At 33.0% G+C, this 21190-nt stretch overlaps 1 protein-coding gene across 1 annotated transcript in view; it reads left to right on the plus strand.

Moving 5' to 3' along the window:
- Positions 1–21190, plus strand: part of LOC147807609 (uncharacterized) — a 56723-nt gene that overhangs the window by 34208 nt on the left and 1325 nt on the right. The window lies entirely within an intron of this gene.

Consider the following 21190-nt stretch of genomic DNA (forward strand, 5'->3'; position numbering starts at 1 on the left):
TTCAACACAAATGGTTAGAAATCATCCAAATGTTATGGTTAGTTTCTAGAAATTTTCCCTGTCTATTCCTCAAATTACCAATCAATGTTATTTTTTACAATGGGAATCCTAAAAAAATTGGGGGGGGGGGTTACCTGGAAATGTTCACACCCGGAAACACTTTAACATAAGCAAATCGTGCCTTAAAAGAAATACAAACAAACATGAAACATCAGGATCCCTATCAGTTAACTAGTGTGCTGTTTAGGGTTGGGTATTGAAAAAGTACTAAAGAATTTTTATTTGACAAGAAAACCAAAAAAAAGGTTGATTTAAAGAAACACTTGACAAAAGTAAACTGTAAATATGGCACATGATCTGACAGTGGAGGTACATATTAAGAGGCGTTGTTTAACCCAACAACACTGAATAAAAACAAAAAGAAGACACATACCTAATAAGATGTTGATCGAGAGAGTAGGCCCATTTATCTAAAGAAACTAAGAGTTCACTAAAAAAGAGTAATGTGTTGATGAATAAAGTTCGTTTTATTGAATATTTAGCTTAGTGGCGGCATCAAAAACAAAATAACAGGCGGTACAGCGGATGGTTAGTGAAGTGGTCAGGAGTGACTGGGAGTTTCGTGGTTTCCATTCAGACTGAACTAGCCCCAAGCAAAACACAGGAGTGGATGGATATCAGATCTTCAGGGTAACATCAGAGCGGAGTTGTATCAGCATTCATCGTCCAACAAGTGGATAAGCTCAAGAAAAGTTAGCCGGCATGGCTTCAATTTAATACTTGCATATGGTCGTCGCAAATCCATGGTCAGTCCAAAATAATTGTATTTACAATAGTATTCAAATTTTCCACATTAAAATGGATGCATGATTAAGCATAAAAAAAACATTTTGTAGACCAAGTCATAGCATGGCAGCTCACAAGCTGGTTGTTAGCATGACTAACATAGAGAATTCCAAAATCCATTTGAGAAAAAAATAAAGATGGCGCAAGGAAGCCATTTCTCCAAAAAAAGGTTCTCCGCCTCAGGGAGGAGGGAGCAAAAATAAAAAACTCCGTTAAGCGGAGGTCTGCAAATTGTTGACGATCAAAATATCGAATCCCCGGTCGCCTTTCGCGCTCTCCCTTTAATCCTCTTGCTTAAAGTTAAATTACTTATTTTCAAAAAGTTGAGATGTGAGATTTTATCACAATTATTTTACCAGCGTTACGGTTAAGGAACACATCTCCGATATTGTAAGGCACGCTGACATAAAAGATACCGGCAAACATCTGTATTTTTTCTTAGAAAAGGGGTAGGGCTAAAGGAATGTGAACGTAAAGTCAGGGGGAGAAAGTCCCCATTACTCTACAGATTAAGGGGCGAGAAAAATTAGATCAGCAAATAAGGATTTGTATCATGAATTAGCGAAATTATACCAAAATTAAATTAACTTTTGACTTGATGTCACAACTATGCTATTGTATTAAGAGGCCACTGGATTTTATTTGGATATTATGATGCTTCTCAAGTGCAACAAGAAGTTGGCTCTTACTAGTATTGTAGTGATTGATAAAATAAAAAAAGCCTATCCCTTTATTGCATTTAAAAAAAAAAAAAAAAAAACAGATCGCCAGAAAATATTTAGAATGTTATATCGCCTACAATTGACTATCTAGTCTTGGAAGTAGTGTGTTAATGTAACCAATCTGACCCGTAAAATTAAAAACTCAATATAATATGTAAAACAGTGACACTGACGACAGTTATTCTGTTCCATTCTATATGGCATTTTAAATAAGAAAAATGTATATTTAGAAAGGCAATTTTTATAAATATTTAGAAGAATTGTTTTTTTTTCCAAAAAAAAAAATATGCTCTTTGCATTAAATCTTGACAATATTCATCATCTCGTTCTACCCATACCTCAGCAATTTCTCTATTCTTTTCACAGTTATTTACCACAGAAAACAATCCTCTAGACTTGTTAGCAAACAACATTTGCAATAGCATTTTGCGCATAATGTTTATCTGTATGCATGTTGTTTACAAAATATTTATCTTTAGTTTTTTCTGATGTTGGACACTTAACTTCAACAATAAAGTCTGTGGCGATACCATCTGGTGATGCGTCAAAGATGAGATGTTCAGGCTGTGTTAAGAGGCCACTGGGTTTTATTTGGATATTTCCTATAACTTCGAGGCGATGACCCCTTTTTATCGTTTCAGTTGGTCTAAATTTCGCTCCAAGAAGCGTTTCAACAAGACTTCCATCAAAAGTCGAGCACGTTGAAGCTTCATATAGTTTTGATGCAGATTTTCTAGCATATCGAAGCTCATATCGAAGCCAACCGATAGTTGTGCTACTTTGTTTAAAATATCGACATTAACCTTGCTCTTAAAGTAATTTTTAAAAAAAACGTCCGCTTCAGTGTCCGTCCCCTCCATAGCTAATTCCATTATCAGAATGGACACCTTATCTGAATCACTGAACTCGGAGAAGTAATTGCAGAGTTGCATATTTCTAATATTTTTTTCATTTACAATTTCCATGCATTGTTTCAAGATGGGAGGAAGGGAGATCTTAAATAATTTTTTCCCTAAACTTGATGCTTAACTTTTCACTACAACCAACTGATGTTCACCAACTTAACACTTATTTAGATATAAGAGAAAGAAAAAGATTTTTTTCAAACTACTTTTTGGAATTTGATATTTTAATGCAAAATATAATTCTCATAATTTAACAGCTTTTTTTGGCATTTATTAGAGAATGTTTTTATAATTTAAAATTCTAAAATACATTTTTGCTAGTAATTAGAACATTAAAAATATATTTATCAAGGGGTTAAGCAACAAGTAGTTTGTTTGACAGTTCTTCTACCCCCCCTTCTTAAGACTATTTAATTATGCATTTATTTATTGTCTAAGAGTTTCCTTTTGCATGTACCCAAGAATATTTAATTTGAAGAAATAGTATTGTGATTATTCTTTTAAAACTATTGTTTTAACATTTTTAATTCAACACACCTCCTCTTAGACTTTTAAACTATCTTGCCGTACTGTTTGGCGCAGCATGTCCTCATTTGGACCTTGTGCCACTAAACCCTACATTCAATCAATCAACACACCTCCTCAGAAATAAAATCAACTTAAAATTCACTTACATGAATACAGATGTATTTTGTGTTGCATATTTAGGCTATATTTTGAGGCTAATAGCGAAATGGTTATAAAGATAATTAATTGAAATTTTCTTGACAATACTATTCGAGAAATAGTTTAATAAAATCTTTGATTCTAAAAATAAAATGCTTTAACCTTAAGTTAGGAAATATAGTATTTAACTTTGCAAAAAGAGAGAGAGAGATGTAGAAACAAATCGCTCATGGGCTGCAATAGCGGCACAACTCAAAAAATCAAGTTTTGAGATAAGTGGGTTTAAAGTTTTCATTGCTAACCAAAATGCATAAGAAATGCTTTCGTTTGCGTAAGCGAAGATTACTTTCAATGTGAATTATGAGTTGTGCTAGTATTGCTGCTGAAAGAATGTGTATCTTCTTCTAGTTACACCTGTTCTTAGTCCAAAACGTGTGTTTTTTGAGTTGTGCCACTATTGCAGCCCATGAGCGATATGAATAACATTTATTTTATAGAAAATATTCTATAAAAATTAAAGGAAAAAATATGACTTAACTGTGTAAAAATATGTTATAAACAGAATTAGTAACTATTGAAACATCAAAACTTAATAAATTTTTTTGAAATAGTTGTAAGGAATGATGTAATGCTATCTTTGTGTTTACTATTTTCATCTCATTCGGTGATATGAAATAATCTTGACCAGTTTTTGTTTGTACATCAAACTACTTAATGATCTGTGTTTTATTTATTTTCGATATCAAAGGCTTCTGTAGGTACAAGTTCAGGGTCCACGAGGCTCTCGAAAACTTACCTTAACTTCTTCTGCGTTTATATTTACATCTAAATCACATCCTACCACCATTGGCTGTCCTGTAAAACAGTATTATACCCATAGAGGAGATAAAAAATCAGTAGATTCCAGAAATCATACACGAGAAGAAGCGCGCTATTTTCAAACCATATATGTAGGAAATTTCAGTGATTTTTTTTAAAAAAAATTTATAAAACAAGGCAAACAAAACACCAAAAAATGGAATTGAAATTTTGAATTATCTGATAAACTCTTTACCTGCATACAGTTATATAAGTATTCTTTATAAATTATTAAAACTAAAATCATATAGTTGGAAAATGGAACAAATAAAACTTTCATTTTATGAAATAATTAAATACAAAATTCTTGATTAAACCAGTATATAGTGGATGTACAAATTTTACAATGTAGATGGATTGTTTTTAATGTAAGTTGCAGATTTAGCCTTTTTCGAGAAATCATTAGAAAAAGTTTGCTCAAAACATTTTCCATTTGCAGAGCATTTCATCAGCAGAAAATGTTCTAAATTGTCATTCGATATTGAAGAGCGAAGGTTAATTCGAATTTTACGAATCTTATTGAACAAGCGTTCACATTCTACATTACTGTGTGGTGTGGATAATATATTTAAGATGATGCTTGAAATATCAGTAAAAGGTTTCTCCTGCAAATTATTTTTGTTGTCCTTAATAAAAGACCATTGATAATCAGCTCTTTCCTCATTTAATATATGGTCTGATAGTTTAGTCAATTGCAATTGACGAATTTGTAATTGGAGATCATCCACAGAACAGTTAATCACTTTATTAAAGGTTGGAAAGTTTTGCAAAAAATAATTTACACTTGAAAAGGAGCACTTCTGAATAATATTTAGGTTGCAGACCTCTGCATACTTTAAGGTCAAATCGTTTAAAGGAATTTTTTGACCATATAATCACATACTTTCACATAATATGATCTAATGCTATCAAAAAAAACAGGTTTCTCTTTCTCACTTAGTTTCATCACAACACTGAGTAGGTCTTCATTCTTTTTTTTTTCTTTTTTTCTTTCTTGGTTTCACACAACATGCTACCGCTACAACATGCGAACATGTTAAGAGAAAAATTAAATCAACTTGCATTTGAACCAGATTACACTCAAGAATTTTCTCTACTTTTGAGTTACATTTAAAAAGACAGACCAGTAGCCAGCGTACAATAAAATATAATATAGAAATATTACGTATACAAATAGTCTTATATCTGCATCCTAAAGAATACGCAAGCACCAAATTTTTTTTAAAATGTCAGTCCGTAAGTTCACCAAACTTCAAATAAAACTGCAATTTTGTTAATTGAAACTTTAAGTACTCGTACAAGAAATTGATACTCTTAAATAGAAGTTTTTTGAATTCCTTATGATGAATGAAAACGGAAAATGAAATTGTTTCAAATCTGATATAAAAGTGTCAAATATTATCATGTATGTCAAAAAATATAAAATAATAGATATGTATTTGCTCAATATATACAAATACATTAAAAAGAATTGGAAATACAAGTTTGAAATGTACTATATTTTTATTCATATATATATAAAAAAAACTAAATAAAATGAAGCACCAAAACTTCTGCAATTTTTTCAAAAGCATCAGCTTTCCTCCTCTCAATTTCTTTCTTTCTTTCTGCTTTTCACTTCTCGATGTCATTTCGCTCTTGCAATATATTTTTAATGTTCTCAAGAGTGGATGTCGTTTCCCTTTGTGCAGATAACAACTGCTGCACCTTGTCCGGAGACAATAATTTTTAAACTTTTTGTCGTTTTCTGCCACGAAACTCACACTTTTGACTTGTGGTATCACCTACTCTTTTTCAGTTTGGTGCTATAAACACCTGTGAGTTGGTGATGCCACCGGTGAAAAAAACATCACCCTCTCCTTCCGAAAATTGTGGCGTGTTCGGAATAACAAATTGAAATGATGAAGTTGCTCTTAGAGCGGAAGCAGATGTTGAAGGCAAGACAATTTTAGTAAACTATTTTTTTAAATGTAGGAATTACAATTTAATTACAAAATGTAGTTACTATTTGACTACTTTTAAGAGGCAAATTTTACAAGAAGATTTTATTTACACTCATGTTAAAAAAAAAAAAAAGGAAATTGAAAACTGACAGAAAACATTTAACAAAAATTAATTTCTGAAAATAAATTTACTTATGGGCAAGAGGCAGTAAAGAACTATCTATTCTTGTTAACGTGAGAAAATATATTACTGTTAGCCATTTTTATACAATTGTTTTTCTTTTAAATTTTGGTCTTTCTTAACCTCCTCAGACCCGAGACAAAAATGAAAGCTAGATATTTTGTAAAAGGTACTTAAATAGTTGCTTAAATCATTATGAAGAAGGAAACTACAATTTTTTTTTTCTTTTGTAAAGGCATGGGGGGATGTATCACATGTGATACATGAGGACCGAGACACTACGATTAGAATCTTTTTCAAATATCAAGTAAGATTGTTTAAATTACTTTATTTAGACTTTTAATTACACAATATACCATAATTTCGCGCAGAAACGCCACCCTGGTATACAAGCAGTGCCCTCAAAAATTGGCTAAAAAATAAAAATTTTTCGTCGGACACGCCGCACCGGAATTTACTATACCAAAGCAGGTATTGATTACAGACTTAAAACATGTTCTATGTACGCATATATATATATATATATATATTACTTAAATAGTTAAATAAGATTCCAATAAAAAGATATTAAATATACAAAAAAAAAATTTAAACAATCCTACTATATAGCATGGATTTCAATAACTTTCTAAGTAAATATTAAGCATTTTCTAATTATAATTTCAAGTAACCATTAAAATATGAATTAAATAATTAATATAACAAAAATCATTAAAATAAGTATTAAAACTTTTAAAAATAAAACGATCTTACTTTTAAATTAGCAATTAACGATAAATGCAAAATAATTTTGTTCAAAGAAAAACTAAAATTTATTCAGATATAATCACATATTCAGATATCAAATATTATTACATATGAATCCAGCGGTTTAAAACCTTCAAAATCGGAGCAAAATAAGTTTATTAGTTCATTGTTTATTTCAGGCTCATCCCCGTCACTAACACTTTTGGTTTCATTTCCCCCGGATATGAATTCAGCTTTCTTGAAACCGTATCACGGTTTCTTTCTTCACCGCTTTCCACGCTTGTGACACCCATGCGGCGACCTCATCATAATTTGCCCGCCGCATGTGTCCAGATTTAGTGTAGGAGTGGATGCCGCGCTGTCCAGATATAGTGTAGGAGTAGATGCCGCGCTCACTTCTTGTTTGAAAACCCCCTTGACAGTCAGGTCAAGAGATTGCAGTACCTTTGTTAGGCCACCAGGGATAATAGCAAGTTCCGTGGACATTTTTTTTTGCACAAATCTTTGATAGAGTCCACTTTATGGGAGCGCAGTGAGTAGTCGAGGATTAATAATCCGCGTGGCTGGAAAAAAGCACCTTTCCTCTTCCGATATACCAAATCCAGCCACTGCAGCATCATATTCTCGCACATCCACCCCTTTTCGTTGACTCTCACGTCTCTCTTCTTTACGTCTTGAGGAAAATTACCTTTCGGTATGGTTCTCCTTTCAAAGATCAGCAACGGGGGAAGTTTCTCCCCCGTTGCGGAACATCCAAGCACACAGGCGATGGCATTTTTTCGTGGCCAGTGGTTACTTTGGCCACGGATTTTCTTCCCGTTTTTTCCACAGTCCTGTGTGGAGGGCAGTCAAAGGAAAGCGGAACCTCATTCATATTAATCATTTGTCCGTGATTAAGTTCACGTTCCTCCATCTTTTTAGATACAAAAGTTAAAAAAGAAGCCATTTTTTTTCAATCCAATCAGTTGGCAATCGTTGACCTACTGTGGTTTTTTGCCTCACAGACAAGTTCTTTCTTTTCATGAATCTGAAGCACCAATTCGGGCCTCCTTTAAAATCTGGAATTCCCATCTGGGAAGCATTTAATTTCGCTTGCATGCGAATTCGTACAGTAGAGAGGGACAATCCTTTGGCCCTCTGCTCCTTTATCCATCCCGCCGCATTTTATCGCTGCGGTTGCCACACTTCCCACATTATACTGGCTAATGGCATTTGTTACAGCCATTTCTAGCCGACGTTTCGAGACGAGCACATCTTTTGAGCATAGTTGCCATATCACACTATGCAAACATTCGTTGCATTTTGTGTTTGCCCTGAGGTACAGCGCTTCAACTAGTCGTCACAAGCTTATCGCTGATAGACAGGCAGAATTTTAGCAACAATACTATAGGGGAGCTTTCATTTTGGAGTGACTTGATGCTTTCTCACCAAGAGCTTTAACTCGGTTGAAGGACCACCATGAAGTTTCACCTTGTGGGCACTTGAAGTGTTTCGGCTTACTGTCGGTGGAAGAGCAATGAACATCTTTTGAAACATATTAAATTCCACCACTTTAAAAAAAAATTTGATGACAATTAATCCTCTGTCTAAGCTAATATGACTGCTTATTATGTGAATTTGACTTATACCTAAGAACTGTTTGAATAAACTAAATTAACCTTTACTAGAAACACATTTCATTTTAGTTGTTACATTTTTAGTTATTACATATACAATTAGAATTATTATTGCAGGGTTAATTGTGAGCCTGACTCAAAAATCTGGAAAATTTCGGGATCGGAATGCATTTCAATAAATTAATATAATATAATTTTAAATCTTTGATATTTTCAAAAAATGAAATTCTAAATAAATTATACGGATTGTAATCTAAATGTATAATTGTTTATAAGTTCAGTCTTATCTCTAATTACATTTATTATACTACTAGGTGAAATGTTTACAAATGCAAGATATGCCCAGAATAAATTCTACTTCTAATATTTCTAAGCAAAATACTATACAAGAATTTAGTGTGATCAGTGATTACACTTATCCAAACAGGAATTATTGTCCGATCTTAAAAAATAACCATGGAAGATACTTTTTATTTATTACAAAAACAAGTTGTAACATCAAAAATAAAAACTAGTCTATTAAATTTTTGCACTATTTAAAATTATGTTTAGACAGATCTAGTTTCCGATTATATAAAATTAAAAATTATTTACAACACTATGTTACAAATAATTACATTCAAATACAAAACTGTTTAGAAATAATTACATACAATATAAAAAACTATATACAAAATTAAAATAAAAAACAAACTATAAAAGAGCAATTTTTTGTTACATTTCATTTTATATGTATCATATGAGAAACTGCGTCAAGATATTCTTCCAGACTTCTTCTTCCCATTACTAGTTCTAGTTTCAGATTTGTTAATTGCTGATTCAATTGCTTATACTTTTTTTTGTCTGGGAGGCATTGCTCTTCCAGCTATAAGCATGTTCATCTTTCCTTCGTTTTCCACCTGAATATCTTGCAATAATTCAATCATGGCATAGATATTCAAGTGGTTGGATGGCACCCTCTTGTTCAATTTTGAATCCCTCAACGTGATTATTGGTTCTTTAAGTCCCGCTATGGAAGTTATTCCAAATTTCTCTGAAAACATTAGAACAATTTTTAAGCTTTATATTTATGATAATAATTATAATTTTACTTTTTGAAAAATTTAGACTGCATTAAGACTCTTATTTAAAAAGTAAAATTTTTATTTTGCATTCTATAATTAGACTTCTACATTCTATTATTAGAGTGGATTTTTCAAAAAACTATAATTGTTAGAGATTCACTTACCATGGTTAAACATTATTAATGATGTAGCCTTTCATTTAAAAGTCTATAGCTTATTAAAAAACTGAAAAAAAATTTCATCATCTAGTTTACCTCATTGTGGAATTGAACTTTTTAATGCTTATTTTCTCATAAATTTTCAGTTTAAACTACCAAAAAACATCATTATCAATTAATCATTTTCTTTAAGGTTACTTCTTTGAAAAAAAAAGGGGATTGCATTTCAGTTATCTTTAATTATTTTTTATGAACTGTGAATTTTTTCTTATTTTGATTATGAATGAGAATTACTTTTTGAAATATGCACAAGAAATAGTGCAATTAGTGTTTTAAAAATTGTTAACAATTAAATTCTGTTAATGTACAGCCCTACACATTTTGAATAATTTTCACAATGAGTGCCTTTTCAAACACAAAGTGCCATTTTCTGCAAGAGAGCACTCTGCCAATTCAAAGTTTAATGATAAAAATTAATTATATAATCTAAAACAATTTAAATAATTGTTCTGTAACTAAATTTTTATCCATATAGAAATACAATTTTTTTTTAAAAATAAATACTGAGCTTTAACTTCAAGACAATTCAGCAAAATGAAATGAAATGTTGCTAATATATAAAGAAATACTCGAGTTTACTCTGCTAAATAGGAGAAATATTTATAGATCATGAGCTCACTTTTCAAATTTGTGTGTCCATCTCGTCAAGGTATACGGAATGTAGATACTCGTACATATCTTGGGTGTTGACATTTGGAGAAGGGTCCTCCACTTCTAGATGCAAAAAGGCCTTGCCAACTTCCTCAGGTGGCACAAGAGGAAGAGCTGCTATACGCCTGATCCATTTTCGTGTTGTTGGATCAACACGGTATTCAGCCACCAGACTCTGAACCTAAAAGAAAGTAAAATATTTCCTTGCAATTTTATTAGGTGTCACATTTGAGTTCAATTATTTTTGTAAAAGTATGACACAATGTTATAAATGTCAACATTAAATGACTTTTAAATACAAAAATAGGTGAAAAAAAAAATTTTTTTTTTTAAAGGATGAAAAATGTTTCAGGAGGATTTTTAAATGAAACACGCTTTGTTATTAAATTAAAATTTCGATAGTAATCAAACCTTTGGGCATATTTTGTAAGAAAATATTTATTGCGTGGCAGGTAACAGCTGTTAGCGTGTTTTCTAATTCTATTTAGATCAGGGTTTAGGACAGAATGGTTTAATCCATGGTTTATAACGTTCTGTCCGAAACCTTTTACTCAAATGATATCTCAATTTTATCTCAAAATTATATAAAAGGTGAAAAATAAACATAAAACTAATAATCCGGGGTGATTGTGAGCCAACTCAAAAATGCAGAAAATTTCTTGAGTAAAATCATTAATGATGTATTTCAAAAATTTAATGTCTTGATAAATTTAAATCATTGATATCTCAAAAACATAAAATTCTAAATGAATTATACGCTGCATAATTTAAATTAATAATTACTTATAATTTTACTTTTAACTCTAATCACCTTTATTATACTACTAGATAAAAGGTTTACAAATGAAGAAAATGTCAAGATGTTTTAATCACAATCCATCACATTTTATTGCTCATGTTTTAACCGTCATCGTCTAATTTTTTTTGGTAGTTCTATTTTAACACTGCAGGATTTGTTAGGTGACTCGCATCATCCTAACATTTTTGCGTTTTTACGCGCAATTGGTCTTTTATACTGTATATAACTGTTTTATCCTATTTACAATTTTATGTGATTTTATTCAGCTTTAAATGCAACTGTTTTATGATACTTAACTACATTAAAGTTTTATCTTGTTTTACTCTCTTTTGAATGCGTTGGTTTCGTTGTATTCAATTTTATAAATTCTGTGTGATTTTCGATGGGAAAAACTTGTAGTATACTTCAACCTAGGATTTTATTTTAAAACCGTTTGTTTGGCGCAGCATGTCCTTCTGTGGACTTTGTACCATTAAACCCAACATTCAATTCAATTCATAGAAGGTTGCCGCTTCTGTTTTCAACCATGTGGTAACATGTTCTTTCAGCTCGTCATCATCGCTGAAGTGTTGACCACCAAGGAAGGATTTTAGGCGTAAGAAGAGATGAAAGTCACTAGGAGCGAGGTCAGGGCTGTACGGAGGATGATCAAACACGTCCCAGTCAAATTCCTGTATGAGTTATTTTGTCACGTTCACAGTGTGAGGTCGGGCATTATCGTGTAAAATAACACCTTTTGACAGTAATCCTCGGCGCTTGTTCTGTATTGCACGGCGCAATTTCGTAATGGTCTCGTAGTAAACATGTGCATTGATTGTTTGGCCTCGTGGTACGAAATGAATCAGCAAAAAGCCTTTGCTGTCCCAAAAAACGGTGCACATGAGTTTTCGAGGTGTCAAGATTTGCTTAGGCTTAACTTTCGTTGGGGACGAAGTGTGCCTCCATTCCATTGATTGCCGTTTAGTTTCTGGGTTGTCGTAAGATACCCAAGTTTCATCCCTCGTGACTATCCGAAAAAGAAAATCATCACCGTCTTCATTGTAGCGTGTCAAAAACTGAAGTGCTCTGCCCAGCCGTTGTTTTTTGTGTTGTACAGTAAGAAATTTGGGTATCCAACGTGAGCAAAGTTTTCGGAATTTCAGTTTTTCAGTAACAATTTCATGAATTAGTGATCGTGAGATTTTCGGAAATTCGTTAACGAGAGCACTAATTTGAAACTTACTGTTTTGCTTAAGATTCTCTTCAACTGCATGAACCAGTTCATCAGTAACCAAAGACGGGCGTCCACATCGTTCTTCATCGTGGACTTGATCTCGTCCTTCATTGAACTGTCTGACTCATCCTCTAACCATTGAATCACTCATAGCAATTTGTTGGTAAACCTCGCAGATTTGCCAATGAATTTCACATGGTTTAACTTTCTTTGCATTTAAAAAACGAATCACAGATCTGATTTCACAAGCGGCGGCATTCTGACATCATAAAGAAGCACTTCAAAGGACACATCGGCAGCAGCGATCTGAATATGGCGTACATTTCTTCCGCTTGTGTTAGAGTAACTGGCGAGCATACTCGGAACTGCGATCGCAGCGTAGCTGTGGATAGAAATAGAAACGGAACTTACTTTGTGGATATACCTCTATTTACTTTTCTCCAAATGAACTGGGTATAATGAAAAAAAACACCCTTTCACCGAAGAAGTTGGCAACTCCTCTGCCAAGATGTTCATAACACCACGCTGAAAATCCAGGAGGCATGATTCAGGATTCATACTCAACTGAAGTCTGCTGGCTTCGGCTTTAATGCTCTGAATCATCCTCCTGTGCATATTTTTCTTATTGTCGGGCAGGAGACAAAACACTAGTGGAAATATTTCGCCTCTAAACTGTGCATGGATAGTATATAATTGTCTAAACAATCTAGGAACAATCTTAAACGTCCCATCCATCCACAGTTTATTGGCAGAAAAACTTTTTTTACTGACACATGCATACAATTATAAAGAATATTTTTATTGGCTTCATTCTTGATATGGCAAAAATGCCTTTTTCCTACAATTTTGCTTTACAGATGCGCAATATTGCATGCACCATGCATACAAATGTTTATTTTTTAAACATTGCCTCCTAAGAATTTAAAGCTCCTTTTTTACAATATTTCTTATATTCTATAAAAATGAAGAATAATTGTTTTTATCTGTTGATTAAAGAAAATTTACACTTGAAATGTTTTCTAATGATTAATAAATTATTTCTCAGTTATCAACCCTATCAATAGTTATTGCTTCCTCCAATGAAAGTACATATTATTAACAGGCCAAATTAAAATTGCATATAATGCTTTTTGTTGGTACTTGTAATTGTGGCGTAAACCAGGAGCAGGACTGCTTATCTACAAAAAAAAAGTTTTTCTTGAAGAAAAAAATTTTTTAATTTTATATTTTTGTTTATATTTATACAATTTATAAATTTAAAATGCAAAATTCATTATTATATTGTAACAAAATGTTATTTGTTGCTTAAAGCAAGTCAATTATATTTTTTAAAATTTCAGTAATTGCACATAATTAAAACTTTTGAATCATTTACAGTGGGATGAAAAATGACTTAAAAATCAAATCTATTTGAGAAAGCCTAAAATACCTAAGTTTATAAAAGTAGCTACTGCCAGAAGATATTTTTCAAAATGGCGTAAAACTATGCTGACTTAAAAACGTTAACCATATCATAAGAACATGTAAAATTACTCTGCTGATTTACTTTAACATCAAAATTTACAGCAATGAAAACATTACATTATAACTACTCGGTTTTTAAGGGAACATTTGTTTTTAGATATTACTTGATGATCGTCTTATGTAAATGTACATATTTTCAAATGGTTGTCATTACGAAAAGTTATTTGTAAAAATTTTTAGTCTTATTAGAACCCTTTTCTGTTTCGGCAATTATTTTTGAATCCTATTAAAAACAATATATCCAACAATTAAAAACAAATCATATACGCAGAAAAATTTCATTGTGTAACTCTAATTTTATTACTAAGCATTCAGAAACCCTCTGTGACAAAAGATATATTTTACTAACAGTTAAAAAAAATGAATTGCACAGTTTTAGTATAGTTGAGTTCTAATTATAATTATTTTACTCATATAAGCTAATAAAATGTACACTTTGTTGATTTCTCCATTCATACCCTTCCATATATGAACAATAAAATATAATCCAATCAACAAATTCTCTTTCCTTTATAATTATCTACAAAAATCATTCCGCCTAAACTAAATTTAAAGAAAAAAAAAACTTTCTAATTTATTTATAGCTCACAAAATGTGATTGATTTATAAATTTTAATATTTACCAATAGGCGGTCCTTTCCTGAACCGTCGTCCACCATCAAAAATTTTTTCTCTTGTACATACTGCCATTTTTCAGGCAAAACCAAATCGTGTAAACTCTGAGGAAGCTTAGGCCTTTCTTTATGTCTGGCCTTACACAAACATTGCTTTATCGAGTCATATGATGGAAGATTGGCAGCTACTTCGGCAGAGGTAGCTTTCTGATTTCTTCACTAAAATTTCAGAAAAATACAGGAACATGTACAAATCAGTTTAAAGAAAAATAACGCATGCAAATGCGAATTATATGAGATACCAGCATAATTTTTTAAACTTAGAATAAGTTTAAAAGTTAAGTTTCCAAGGAAAAAGAAATCTAAGCATGCATAAATATTATACTAAATAATACCTCATTATAGACCTTTTAAAATGATTTATTTAAATCAGAATTGGATTTTTGAATATTTATGCCACAATGAGGTATGTTTAATAAGTAAAAATTAAACATTGACAAATCGCTATTGAATAATCAGGAATAATATATATATTGTACAAATAACGTATTATATGCTACTAAAATGGGAAAAAAATTTCCATTCTACTTTGTTAATCCATATTATTTTATAGTGAGTATACTTATAATTTATATTGTAACGCTTTCTTTGTAATTAAATAATAATTGTTTGCTATAAATTATAACCTTTTAAAAAAATAGCTAAATGCAATATAGTGCTTTCTTCATGCAAGGAAAAAATTATTATCAAAAAATAAATATGGAAATGAACAACTTTTGACTGTATAATTACAAAAAACAATCTAATTTTCAACACAAAAAATATATATTCTAGCCCAATGAGTAAGCTTGGTTAAAAATATTTATATATATAGAATTTATCCCATATTATTGTAGGAGACATAATTTATGCATTTTTAAGTGTAGATGTTTATAATCATGTAATGAAAAAATTGCAATTGGAAAAAAAAACCTTCACAGTTTCTTGCCATTTCAGATTAAATTCAATTTGTTTATATCACCTACCCTTTTAGTTATGAGATATTCCGCAACTTAAATATATCTATTTACACATCCATTCTAACAGTATGGATACGTAAAAAGATATTAGCACTCAAGATGTAGGAAAGGCACAAAACATTTGGCACATAAATATTTTAAAATTGTTTAGTTATTTGTAATTTTAATCACTCACTACGCAAATTTAAAAATTGTTTAAATTATTTTACAATGTAATTTCTATTGTCGAAATTTGTGAGAAATATGAATTGCAATCTCAAAATTTTAGCTTGAATAAATAAAAATACGTGTTGTGAATTTTTTTCATAAACAATTCAATTATTTTATGTATGAAAATTATTTCCGAGATTGCATTGTTTACAGCAAAATATTGTTACTCTACTATTTAAAATTTTACAATCACTATTAAAGTAAATAAAAATATGTGTTAATTATTTTTTGCATTAATTTATTTATTTTATTATATAAGTGCAAAATATAAAACTAACATTAATGGGACTAAAATATCTAAAAACAGTTGGCTTAGTTGCAAAGAAATTAAAACTAAATTTGAATTTTTACAAAAAAAAGAATTATATTATTCAAAGGCGATATATATATTTACATAGTTTAACTACATACATAAAAACTGCTAAATTTTCAGCTCTCGCCTTTTGAATGACTTTCGCAAAAACATTAGAATCATTAAAATATTAGAAACTTACTTGTGTAGTTTTGGTATGGGAGTACCAGTTTCCACGGTTTGCTCTAGTTTTTAAGTTTTCTTTAAAACTCCGAGTTGTTAATTTGCCTTCACTTGTAGAATGGTTGCGGTATACGGCTCGTGACTGAAAGATATCGTTTTTAAAAAAGTTACACGTGCAGTGCACGCACATTTCCAAAATTGTATGTAGTCTCCCCTACTTTCTTCATGATGATGAAAATTTCCTCTTCAAAGATTAAAATTCTACCTCCTCTCTTTGAGGGCATAAAATAAAAAGTATTCGTATCCATTATAACTAAAAAAAAAATTGCCTAAAAATGAACTGAAAAAAATTATGTCGATTGACGATAATATATTAAGATACATATTAGTGAGAAATGCGTAGCTTATAACTTACAAGTAACTTTCTTTAAACAAATACTTATAGACTAATCACAACTGATCTAGTATTTCGATTTTTGGTTTCCGATTTGTTGAGCATGCGCAGCTAATTTGTGTGTAAGAAGGAAGGCTTAAAATGTATAACATATACAACTTATGTAAACTTTTCACTTACAAACATGGCATTCAATTTATATACATTACGGTTTGATATATATAATTTTTAATCAGTCTTGGAAATTACATTTGGAGCAAATAATTCACATAATTTCCCAATAATGACATTTATAAATTTTAGTGTTTGGAGATACAACAGTTTTAAGTCCTTTATTCTAATATAGATAATTACAATTCAGTTCCAAATTGTTAGCTACGTAAATTCATAAACATAATTAAAATAAAAAATATTGAACTTTGATCATTAGTGTGAATTTTTCACTTTCAATCCTTCATTTTTGCCATATGTATAGCTCATTTTAGTTGCCTACGTGACAACTACAAAACAGAAATTTTATATTAAGGCGCATTGAATATTGGTTTCTGTTTTTAATTGCATAAATTGCTGATCCCCAACGTGAAGATGAAATGGCATGGGTTCGGTGACAACATAAATATTATACGCGTTATGTTGTTATATATCGCTCATGGGCTGCAATAGTGGCACAACTAAAAAAACACGAGTTTTGGACTAAGAACAGGTATAAATATGAAAATAGACATTCTTTCAGCAGCAATACTAGCACAACTTATAGTTCAACCTAAAGGTAATCTTTGTTTAAGCAAACGAAAGCATTTTACTTATCAATGAAAACTTTAAACCCACTTTTCTCAAAACTTGATTTTTTGAGTTGAGCCGCTATTGCAGCCCATGAGCGATATAGAGTTTATCTAGCATCATTGACATACTGGCTGACTATATGCTTATAATACACAAACCGACTATGGCAACCATTTGGCCCTCCTTCAAGTACAAACTGCCTTGCGGTTCCACATACTTGGCTGTTCAAATCATAAGAGCCGGAATCAGCTATTTCGCGGCTAACACCCCCTGAGGGGGTTTACCTTCTTTAGGTAAACACAGGGAGTCACGCCCCGGGGTACCCTAGTGATCTGTCCTCCCTTCCGTTTCCTCTCCCTTTTCTCTCACTTTCTCCTTTCTCTTCCCCCTTGTCGTGGTTACCACATTAACTGGTGAGGGCTTTTTGTCTGTGTTCGATTACCACCCTGTTGTATCGGACTCAGATGGGAAGAGACCACCCGCGTGTTTGCCATGCGTGGAGACCCGTGTCCCTGGAAAACGGGATCCTGGCAGTTGAGGGGCATCCTGGTACCCCAATACACTGCTTCGGCCCGTGCTTCAGGTAAACGGGAGGTGCATATTGGCCTGTATGTATCAACCGGCTAGCCACGTACGTCACCTGTTGGTTAGGGTCAAGTCCGGAGTCACTTACTGGGCACCTCGTTAAGGGTGGAGGCTGCTTCAGGGGTGACTCGCGGACGTATAGCTATTGGTTAGCATCGGTGTCAAGTTACTCATTTTTGTTACTTGCATCCCCCATGTAGGACTCCGTGGTGGGTGATGCCGCTGATAGTGGAAGTATTTTGAAATTTTCTATGGCTGAAATGCCGATTGCTCTGCGGCTCGCAAAGAGAAGCAGAGATTGTGGAACATCTTCCGTCGCTATCCAACAAACACTAATTTTGTGACTTTTAAACGAGCTAGAGCTTTCTTTCGTAGGACAAGGCGCCAAAGTCAAAGGGAGTCTTGGAAGCGTTACGTTTCATCTATCACATCTACAACGTCTCCCAGACAAGTCTGGTCGAGAGTTAAAAAGGCGAATGGTATGTACCGTGAATTCCATCTTCCGGTGTTTGAAAGACACGGTACTATTTACTCAGATATTGTAGATGTGAGTAACATCCTAGGTGAAGCTTTTGCTGCCGTCTCCAGTCCTGACAGTTACAGCCGAGCGTTTCAAAGCCATAAGCCCGTTGCGGAAAAAAATAAACTAAATTTTGTGACTCGACAGCAACTGCAGTATAATCAACCATTTACTTTTACAGAATTACTACGAGCAATTGCGAAATCTCCCAATACAAGCCCTGGCCCCGATGGAATTACGTATTGCATGCTACGCCACTTGAATACTGTCTCCTTGCGCAATATTCTCGATCTTTTCAATCGAATATGGTTAGAACAGATATTTCCAACTAATTGGCGTGAGGCAATTGTCATACCTATCTTGAAGCCAGGTAAGGATGCGACAAATCCGATGAACTATCGCCCGATTGCGCTGACGAGTTGCTTCTGCAAAACTCTCGAGCGCATGGTAAATTCTCGACTTGTCTATTATCTAGAGAGGAAACATCTAATCCCCGACTTTCAGAGTGGATTTCGCAAGGGCAGATCGACTATAGACAACATTGCTGCTTTGGAATCGCGTATTCGTAATGCTTTTGTTCGACGTAGTCATTTTATCTCTATCTTCTTTGATATTGAGAAGGCGTACGATCGAACATGGCGTTACGGCATTCTAAAGGCTTTGTTTAACATGGGTCTTCGAGGTCATCTCCCTGCATTTATTGAAAACTTTCTGAGACAGAGGTATTTTCGAGTCAGACTGGGTAATACACTCTCTGATGTCTACATTCAATCTGAAGGTGTTCCACAGGGTAGCGTTCTGAGTGTCATACTTTTCATCGTTCATGTATCTCTCATCTTACATATTTTACCACCTACAGTTTTTGGTTCACTATACGTTGACGATCTCAACGTCTCATGCTCAGGATCTGACATGCGAGTGATTGAACGTCAACTTCAACTTGCTGTGAATAAAACCATCAAATGGTGTGATGAGAACGGGCATACAATTTCCCCCTCCAAAAGTTCATGCATGCATTTTTGTCGGTTGCGCAGGCTGCATAATGATCCCTTCATACATATTAATAACATTGCTATACCCGTAGTTGAAGAAGCTAAATTTTTGGGAGTGATTTTCGACAAGAAGTTGACATTTGGCCCTCATATTAGACAGTTGCGAAAACGCTGTGAGAAAACTATGAACATGTTGCGCGTCATTTCAAATACGCATTGGGGTGCAGATCGTATTGCCTTACTACGGATATATCAAGCACTTATTCTATCGCGTATTGATTATGCTTGTGCAGTATATGGCACTGCCTCAGCTTCTCACCTTAAAAGGTTGGATACAGTGCATCATACTGCCTTGCGTATATGTAGCGGCGCATTTCTTACTTCTCCAGTTGAAAGCCTGTATGCTGTGTGTCACCAATTGCCTCTAGATTTGAGACGCATGCAGCTCAGTCTAACATATTATTTTCACGTAGTCTCATCCACATCACACCCTCTTAAACGTGAAACACTTCCAGTAAGTTTAGAGCGGATTTATGATGCTCGACCCTCACATGTTCGCCCTTTTAATGCTCGCTCAACCAATCATTCAATATCTGTGACTCAACTACACAATGTGTCGATCACTCGCTTATTCCACCTTGGAACGTTTCACAATATCATTTTCATTTTCCATTCGATGTACATAGTAAATCTCATGTTGCGCCTATCATTTTTCAGCAACTATACAAAGCTCATCGTCATCAATATTGTCAACATGTTCCGGTTTTCACAGATGGCTCAAAATGTCCTGGCTATGTAGGCTGTGGTATTGTTATTGCTGACGACACCTACAGTTATAAAATACCAACTATGTGTTCCGTATTCACCGCTGAGGCAGTTGCAATTCTGTTGGCATTAAGGCTTATTTCAGCTAGTTTGAATAGAAAATACTGCGTTTACTCAGATAGTATGAGCGTGTTGCGCCAACTCAACCATTTTGACAATGAAACTCATCCCATTTTGTGTTTTATACAGCATTTGCTATTTAATCTTCATAAAAATGGTTTCGATATTTTATTTTGCTGGGTTCCAAGTCACGTTGGAATCCCAGGCAATGATTTAGCCGATACAGCAGCGCGATCTGCTACTACTACTTTAAATTTATCTATACCATTCTCAGATGTAAAAATACATATTAAAAAGTATATAAAATCTTTATGGCAGCAGCAGTGGGATAACCAAGTGAATAATAAGTTGCACGCTCATAAGTCAAATTTGGAACCCTTCCCTGTGTTGCGACTACGTAGTGCAGATGTTAAGCTTATCCGTCTGCGAATCGGACACACCAGACTGACCCATCTACATTTGTTGTTTGGTGAACCACCTCCTCAATGCAACACTTGTGATGTTTTACTTTCGATTCACCATATTTTAATCACTTGCCCGTATTTTAACAGACATCGTCTTGCCTTTTTTGGCAGTTCTATTTTATCTATGGGAGATTTGTTAGGTGACTCTCATCATCCGAACATTTTTGCATTTTTACGTGCTATTGGCATTTTAAATTGTATATAAGTTTATTCTGTTCATGAATTTATTCATTTTTAGAAGGATATTCTTACTTTTATACTATTTTTCTGTGTTTTAACTTTGACGTGATTTTATT

This window comes from Parasteatoda tepidariorum, chromosome 6 (genome assembly GCF_982258835.1).
Source record: "Parasteatoda tepidariorum strain Cologne lab strain chromosome 6, Ptep-v5.0, whole genome shotgun sequence".
NCBI lineage: Eukaryota > Metazoa > Arthropoda > Arachnida > Araneae > Theridiidae > Parasteatoda > Parasteatoda tepidariorum.